At 42.8% G+C, this 8691-nt stretch overlaps 1 protein-coding gene across 1 annotated transcript in view; it reads right to left on the reverse strand.

The window, feature by feature from the left end:
- The window catches only part of bcorl1 (BCL6 corepressor like 1), a 45776-nt gene extending 41248 nt beyond the window's left edge, over window positions 1–4528 (reverse strand). Inside the window, exon 1 of the mRNA XM_088344515.1 lies at window positions 4292–4528. The gene's annotated coding sequence lies outside the window, so the exon portion shown is untranslated. The remainder of the gene's footprint in view (window positions 1–4291) is intronic.
- Between the last annotated feature and the right edge of the window lie 4163 nt (window positions 4529–8691).

Here is an 8691-nt window from a genome sequence, read left to right on the forward strand (position 1 = left end):
TGAACCCAGAACTGCTGCAGACGCGCTAACCACTCGCCCGCCGTGCCGCCCCTTATTACCATTTATTTTGTTTATATTATGAAATGCCACATAATTAAATCGAATTCATGCTAAATTTAAGAAAAAATAATAATCATCTGATTATTCCACTATCTTTCAACGGTTGGTGACGGGTCGACTATTACTGAAGTCGTTAGTTGCAGGCTTAGTGTGTAGATGTCCATAACTTTACATCATGTTCTCGTGCCTGTGTAGATGTCCATAACTTTACATCATGTTCTGGTGAAAATTACAACTGGTGTGAAAAGTTGTAGGTTTTTTCAGAATCAATCATTTGCAAATCTCTCCTCATCTCCTTCCATAATCACATTTTGTGTCGGTGGTTAAGCAGCCTTCGCTGTAATTAGGCCACTTGTCTTATTACACCAAAGGCCTGGATCAGCTTCTTCAAGGCATTTCCTACTTTCCTCCTCACTTCTGCTACAACACTCACACGAGGGGGCTGATAAACGTTCGCAAACTCGTTTTTTGTTTTTGCATCCTAGTTGGTGCAGTTAGCGATTTTGGATTCGCCCCGCTCGAGTCGGCGGTCCGGGCCGAAACTATTTGGCTTGTGTTTGTGGATCATCGGCATGTGGGAGCCTCTCCGACATGCCCTTCGTCATTCGCCCAGTAATGGCTGCGCACAGGCGGCCACATCGCTGACACAGTGCCCGACGTCAGCATGGCAACCTCCGCTTTTATGATTGGAAACAAAAACAGGAAGGGACGTTTGTAAACAAAATAAAAGAGAGACTATCAGGAGAGGGGGCTTCAAAACGAAGCACGGTGGAATCGTCGGGAGTGCCACAGTTGTGACACACACACGCACTCACACAAACGCATCACGGACCGAGAGCTCCGCTGCGAAACGACCGGGGCAAGCGGAAGCCTTCTCCCAGATTGAGAGCGCCCCATGTCGTGTGCTGACGTCGGGAATGGACACAAAAAAGAGGAATTTGGCGTTAATTTAGTTTATCGTTAGGAACCAACGTGTGTCTTGGGGACAAGACTAGAGGGTGGGCGGATCGATCCAAATATCGATATTATCGACACTCAGCAAGTACAATGCCACCGCTTCTTACGAGAGTAATTCATTCCATGAATTGCTCATGAAACGGGCAAATTTTCCCGATATAAATAAAAATAATTGCTCTGTTTCCATCCTCCCAAAAGCATACACATGAACCCTAAATAGCATTGGTGGGTTGTGAGGATCTGCAAGGCCTTCCCTGCAGGCCTAAACATATCTAACTCATGTGTTGTTGATGAGTTTTTGTCCATCAATAGTTATTAAATAATTGAAAATGTTCTGACAGCTTCTTTTCATTGCACTCCCTAGTTATGGTGCATCCAGGTGTGTGCTTTCAATTTTCATGATTTAACAAATCACATTTCAGTCATTAGTTGTTGCTATGCTTAGAAATCTACCCTAAGGCCTTCCCGTAATATCAGTCTTCGAGAAAGCTGTTATAATAGCCAATCACATTCATAGTTGGCATCTGAACGCCAGCTAGCTAACGCAGATTGGCTAGGGGGGTGGTATCCAAAAAATCAATTTCGCCGACAGCCTATAAACTTAAAGAGAGCAATTCGCTCACGGAAAAAATTCTGTTGAGTGATTTAGTAGCGAAGGTTGGACAACTCCGAAGCGAGCAAGCCTTTCGCAAGTGGGAAAAGGTTATGTCCGCCACTTTCAGCCTAGAGGTAAGACTGTAAGCCTGAGTCCAAACCCTACCAGGACCAAATTCAGTATGGTGGGGTAGGCCAAGCTTGGCGCCGCCAGATCCAGATAACTGGGTGTGCAGCTAGGCCTTAACACCCCCCACCCTAGTCCTCTAAAATAATATAGGAAATTTCACTTCCTAGAGCTGGCTCATCGAGGTGGTTTGTTCGCAAACAACAAATCACTAATTCAGACTAGAGTTGAAGACCTCGGTGTAAAATCCATGGCCCGCCACTGCTAAACAGATATAAAACACATGGGTTTATGACTGACAGGCACACTTTTGTCCCTTCCCCTACCTTGCCAACAGGCTGTCTAGCTGCATATTGTCTGCAAGGCAGAAGAGAGGGCGACAGAGACCACCAGGTCAATTTGCCAACCCCAAGCAGAAACACAAAATGACAGAGACAAAAAGGAAGCTCAGCGCAGTGTGAACTTTCTTTTACACGAGAAAAGGACAATGTCAGTGTAGTTTGTGTGGGGAAGTTATCTGCTACTGTGGCAACGCCATTAATTTACATAAATACACAAAATGACAGAAAGCAAAAATCTGCAACCAAAACAATGATAATATGTTACTGTTACCTGAACAAAAACCTGTTAATCCATTGTAATGATGGCAAAAGAGCAGCATTTTCTGTACATTGCTGAATATTGTTTTGGGTTTACCCTTTTCACTTATCTTCTGAAACGGTTTTTGTAGTAGTGGTGTTATATATTTCTTTCTGTTAAAAGGTTTAACTTTGAAGTGTTTATAGCAGTGGTCAGCAACATTTTCTGTACCATGAATCGGTTCATTGCCCGTCAATATTTTCACAGCCCAGCCCAAGGGTGGCGTTAAACTGATTTGTACTTTTACAAAGACAACTATATTAATAAGAATTCTAACATTTATAATAATAACAACATTAATAATAATAATGACCAGTGGAATATTTAGATGTTCTTATAACATGGCACCAAAATCACATTCATTAATTTTCGGAACGCTTACCCTGACGAGCGTAGGGGGGTGATGGGCCCATCCCAGCCATGTTTTGTAATGTGGGAGGAAACAAGAATGCCCAAGGGCATGGGGAGAATACGCAAACTACACACAAGGAGGCCTGGAGCTGCAATTGAGCCTGGGACCTCTGAACTGTAACACACTCTGGTCACTCTTGTAACGTTTAACGCCTAGTCACATCGAGCCGTTTGCCAAGCATCCTCAAACTCCTTTGCCAAGTTTTACTTTCTAGCATGACGTAATTGATCATTCTCCATGCTGATTGGCTTCAAGCACAAAAGTTTTATTTGATTGATCCTTTTCTGTATCTTCGGCGGGTGGGAATCTTTGTTTCCAATAAGACAATTGCACTGCCCAGCAGGCAACCGTGCCCACCCGTGCTACCACACTGATTTTAATTCAAGCTTACTAGCTTAAAGCCCCGGTTCAAGTTCTGTCTGAAACATAGCGGTGTCTGTAAAACCTCAATTGGTAAAAAAATAATGGAACTTAGTTCTCTTTCTGTGCAGCCCGGTACAAAACTACCCCATGGCCCGGTACCGGTCCGCGTCCTAGGGTTTTCCCACCACTGGTTTACATTATTTACACTTTCTGACTTTATTTTCTTAATGTCGTACAGTGGATGGTATAGTTGTCATTTTTAAGATCTTATATTTACGTTTTTGTTAAGTTACTGCTTTTATCGGTTTAACTCTCTTGACTTTTATCCTGAAACAGTTGTCGTACAAATATTAACACTTGTTTATGATACTGTCCAAGTTTGCATTTTGGTTATTTGGTAAAATATAAGACCTATAGAGTGCCTAAAATTGTTATGTTGTTTATTGCAATCAATAACAAACACAGGGGGAGGTCATTTAATCAATGATCAACATTCAAAATTATGACATGTATCAGTATCGATCGATAGCCACCTTGTATTTACTTGGATTAGATCGATACAATAATACCAAGTATCGCCCAACCCTAGACGAGACAGGAGCCTTCAAAGTACCCCACCTCCCCTCTTGGGAGACTATTTTCGGCCGCCATGGCTTCACTGATCGAGGATGTCCCGTCTAAGTTCACCTGGGGAGGGCAACCGGGTATCCATTTTGGTTAAAGTCATTAAAACGCCGGGGGAGAGAGGGACTTTGGGTGAGCGGGGAGGGTGGGGTATATTGGATCCGGTTCCTTTATCATCAGTTATACAAAAGCATCGCTCGCCCACATGTCAAAAAAAGCTCGGCAACTGAATGCATCACTTCTCGTGTAGTTTCGGGTAACCCCCGCGCCCCCTTCACGCAACCTCGTACCTCGCAACCACACTCGCGCAGGTTGTGTCATCTCAACTCGCCACACAATGCCGCGGGATAGCAGCGAGACGTCGCCAGGAGAAGATTAAAAAAACGACAATGAAAATATATTCAGGTCAAAGTTTGGCAGAGTTTGGACTCGCTCTCCTCGTGGAGCACCCCCTCTATACTGCCCGTAACGCCTTTGTTATTAGTAATTGCAAGCTATCGCGCCGTCTTCTTTACCTTAGTGCTCGGAGCTGTGTGCAGCCGCAAAGCCTGCGTGTGCACACGGAGCAACAAGCGAGCCGCCGTCCGCCGGGGGAGCCTTAACGAGAGGGTGCAGAAGGGGATTCCGAGCCGGTGATCCCGTCGGGGTTGCTTTTCTGGTAAGATCTTAAAGAGGTGGGGGTTCTACGTAAAATGTTTTTTGTTGTTGTTGTTGCTTGTCCTCGCGATCTTCGCTCATTGCCCGAGCTTTGGGTCTGCAGCAGCTGGAGATGAGAATCGCGCACCCTGGGTCCTAGCGCCGGATGGAAGCCCTACAGGTGAATAGAACCACAGACTCGATCTATTTCATTCTTTTTATGTCCACAGGAAGGGTTACCCCCCGTGAACAAGACACAGTCTAAATCATGGGCGTAACCAGCCCGTTGAGCACCCACAAATTCAAACCAAGCACCCCCCAAAAATAAAAACTCTGTTTTCCCCAATAAAGGACAGTATAGGGTTAAAATGATGAAAAACGCTGGATTTCTTTAAAGTATATATATAAAAAAAATTGAACAGGGCAAATGCCTTGAGATGGTTCAGTCCATTTGATTCCTAGCACCGCGCTTGCTCCCTTCCCAGCTTCTTTTTCACTGTTTAGTTGAGGCTCCGGTGTATTACGGTCGGGGTATGTTATACAGTGGTTATGTTGAACAACTGTTTTACCACTCATACAATGGGTTTGTTATCATCAACAGATGTTACTCCTCATTTTAGCTGCATTGAATCAAAAGCAACAATAATCAGTATTTGTTATGTATGTGTAAGCTATGAGTGTGGTCACCCCCAGCACTATCATTGACATTTACAGTTCTTTTCTGAAAAAAATCACCATGTAAGGTGATACTCTCTTACCTTCAGTAAGTATATAAAAATACACAAAACCCCCTCCTAATTTATTTGGCTATGGTTGTCAGTGCTTTCCAGAGGACCAGTTTGAGGGGTAATGTGATGTTCACACTCCGAACAGTGTTGAATGAAACAACTTTAAGTAAAAAGAAAATCAGCCAGACACTTTGGGTGCTCAGCACCCCCAAAGCTCTGGACCTAAAATCGCCCCTGGTGCAAAATACATTATAACATCTGAACAAATATGTAACATTTTATCTTGAGCTAAGCCTTTCAAGTAGTGTTGGGCACATTAGTGAAAAAAAAAGTAATTAGTTACAGTTACTAGTCACTTCATTAAAAAAGTAACTATGTTACCTCGAGATTACTGATGCACAAAAGTAGTACGTTACTCTGAAAGTAACTAACTAGTTACAAATCACAGTATATTCTCACATTGAAACCGACCCCCTAGAACTGATTAAAGATATCCGCATAATGATATAAATAAAAGAAAACGTGTACATGGAATCGGTGAAGCCTTCCTATTTCTTGGCTCGAGCAATATTGAGAGTGTCACGTTTGTGGAGGGTGGACCCAAATTCCGGGATCCGGAATTGGGGACGGCTGAAGGTCCTTGTCAGTCCCTGCCATAACAGGGCCAGAATTAACCATCTCATCACCAGGATCGGAGCATTCCCACCGCCAGGATGTGAAGCAACCGAGGGAATCCCTCAGCTTCTTGCTGGGCCTTTTGGTGGTTGGGTCATTGCTATTTTCGTGCCACTTCCACCTGGTCTTCTGTTATCATGTCAGGTTTGTTTTTTTGTTTCTACTTTGGACACTGTTCTTGTTGATTCAGGACATGTTTGTTTTTGTTGTTTTTTTTCCCGTTTTTTGTTATTAAATAATGATTTGCATTTATATAGCGCTTTTCAAGTCAATGACTTCCCAAAGGGCTTTACAATGTGCTCCACATTTCCCAATAGCGGCCTTGCAGCCATGTAAGGCGCTAACCTGCTTATTAGGGGTTCAGTGTCTTACCCAAGGACTCTTCGACATGTAACACGGACGAGCCGGGATCCGAACTGGGATCCCTTGATCCCAAGACGAGCGCTCTACCTCCTGAGCTATTGCCGCCCCAATACCATCCTTTGTTTAGCACACTTGACTCCATTACGGCTTCCACGCATTTGCGTCCACCTTTGCAAATGTGATAGAGAACTTGCAGACTAACAGTTGAGACATCCCATATCCATTTTGTGTTCAAACCACTGGAATGACTCATCCTCGATTTCTTGGTAATGTCCAAGACGTTTTCTTTTTCTCCAGGCGTCGCAAAATAATTTTACAAATTAAAGTACCAAAATTCTGCACTCTTTAGCAATCAATTCTGTGCTCACTTTTGCACCATGGTATCTTTGTTTAAGCCACACCCCTACCCAAGCGCTGCCTACTATTCGCTACTGGTGACACAAAACCAACTACGTATGCGCATACAAACTCACCCTCGGATTTCAATATGTTATTTTATATTTCTGAATGTAGCTCAGATGTCAGTGTATACAGCAGGAAAAATATCTACATGAGGAAAAATTACATGATAACCTAAGAGAAGCGATCTGCTTTCAAAAGGCAGCAAAGTAATGCACCATGTTGTAACAACAGTTACAGTGCTCGTTACAGAGAATGTGTTTCTTTTTTAGCGCATTACTCCCAACACTGCATGGAAGTCCTTCTTCAGGATTGGTTTATTAAATTAGAGGATTTCAATATTTTTTATTAATGAACCCCGGTGAAATATTTTCTCAGTCAAGTACCCCTGAACCAACAGTGTCCATGTCAAGCGCGGCCAAAAACATCAAAGAAAATTACTTTAAATGGGTCGGACTGATCGAATGGTGATCTAATTTTTCTAACGGCGCATAGACTCTAGTGAACCCAATTGCAGCTACAAAAAATCCAACAAATATGTATTCCAATATGATCAAATAAATAAAGCATTTTTTATTCTGGATTTGTCAGTCATATTACATTTTTAATGGGCACAAAGATACATTTATTTTGTATAAAAAATTCCCATAGCGCAAAAATTAAATGAAAAAATCCAGTATTACTCTGGCACCATTGGACTTTGGTTTCTATTTTAACAAAAATGGGCTACATTTATCCATCTATCCATCCATTATCCGCACTGCTTATCCTAAGTAGGGTTGCGGGGGTGCTGGAGCCCATCCCAGCCATCCTCGTGCAGTGGGCAGGGGACATCCTCAACTGGTTGCCAGCAAGTCGCAGGGCTCACAAAGACAGATATCTCACTTATTTGCTCATTCACAGTCTCAAGTCAGACAAGTGGTCAAGTCAGGATGATTTGGACCGGCCAATTAACCTGGCATGCATGTTTTTGGAATCTGGGAGGAAACCGGAGTGCCTGGAGGAAACCCATGCAAGCAGGGGTAGAACATGCAACCTCTGCAGAATGAAGGCTGGTAGCTGGATTTGATCCAATGACCTCAGAACTGTGCCGCAGACGCGCTAAGCACTCAGCCACCATGCTGCCCAGGCTACATTTACTTTAAATAAGAATAATATGTATAATGTAAGTATAATAAGTAAGTATAATCGCATCATCACAAAAACATCTTCCCAGCAGCACATCACCCCAGTTCTCCAACAGCTACAATGGCTTCCTGTTCAGCATCGCATCAGCTACAAACATATATATATATATATATATATATATATATATACATATATGGCCATTCACAACCTGGCTCCTCCTTACCTGTCCGACCTTCTCCAGGTGCACGTCCCCACTCGCTCCCTCAGATCCTCGTCCTCCCTCCGACTGTCAGTGCCCTCTGCCCACCTGAGCACCATGGGAGCCAGAGCCTTCAGTCGCGCTGCTTCCAAGCTTTGGAACAATCTACCTCCGGACCTCCAAAACTGCACACCTCTCTCCACTTTTAAGTCCCGTCTAAAAACACACCTGTTCAGGACTGCCTACAACACATAGCTTCTCCATTTCCTATGTTTTTATAATTTTATGTCTTGTTTTTATTTATTATTTCGCTTACAACTTTTTAAATTGTATTTTTTCATTGTCTGTACAGTGTCCATTATACATTTGTGAGAGTAAATATTTATGACACAGCATGTAAACATGCAATCAAACCTTGTCTCAGCATAACATACATAGGTTTACGCTGGAGGCATAAAATGGCAGTTTTTAGTATCGAAATTTACTTTTGTTTACAATCATTTTAGTTCTTTTGCAATTTCACGCAAATAGATTTCCTAAACCCAATGTTACACTGCAATGTACCTCTATTATTGAAGCTTTGCTGTGTCATAAGTCTGAACGTAGGAATTGGAATAGCTTAAAAGAGCCCAGGTCAGGTGTTTAATTGTGAACAAGAGAGAATAAGGGCCCCGGTGCCTTCAAGGGAATAGTCATCACTGCGATGATATAACTTTGAAGAGGAGAGTATTCATTTTCAGGCACATTCTGAAATAGAGAAAATCAGGTGTTAATATAAATAATGGCC

This window comes from Urocampus carinirostris, chromosome 9 (assembly GCF_059441175.1).
Source record: "Urocampus carinirostris isolate Australia breed hairy pipefish chromosome 9, RoL_Ucar_1.0, whole genome shotgun sequence".
Taxonomy (NCBI): Eukaryota; Metazoa; Chordata; class Actinopteri; order Syngnathiformes; family Syngnathidae; genus Urocampus; species Urocampus carinirostris.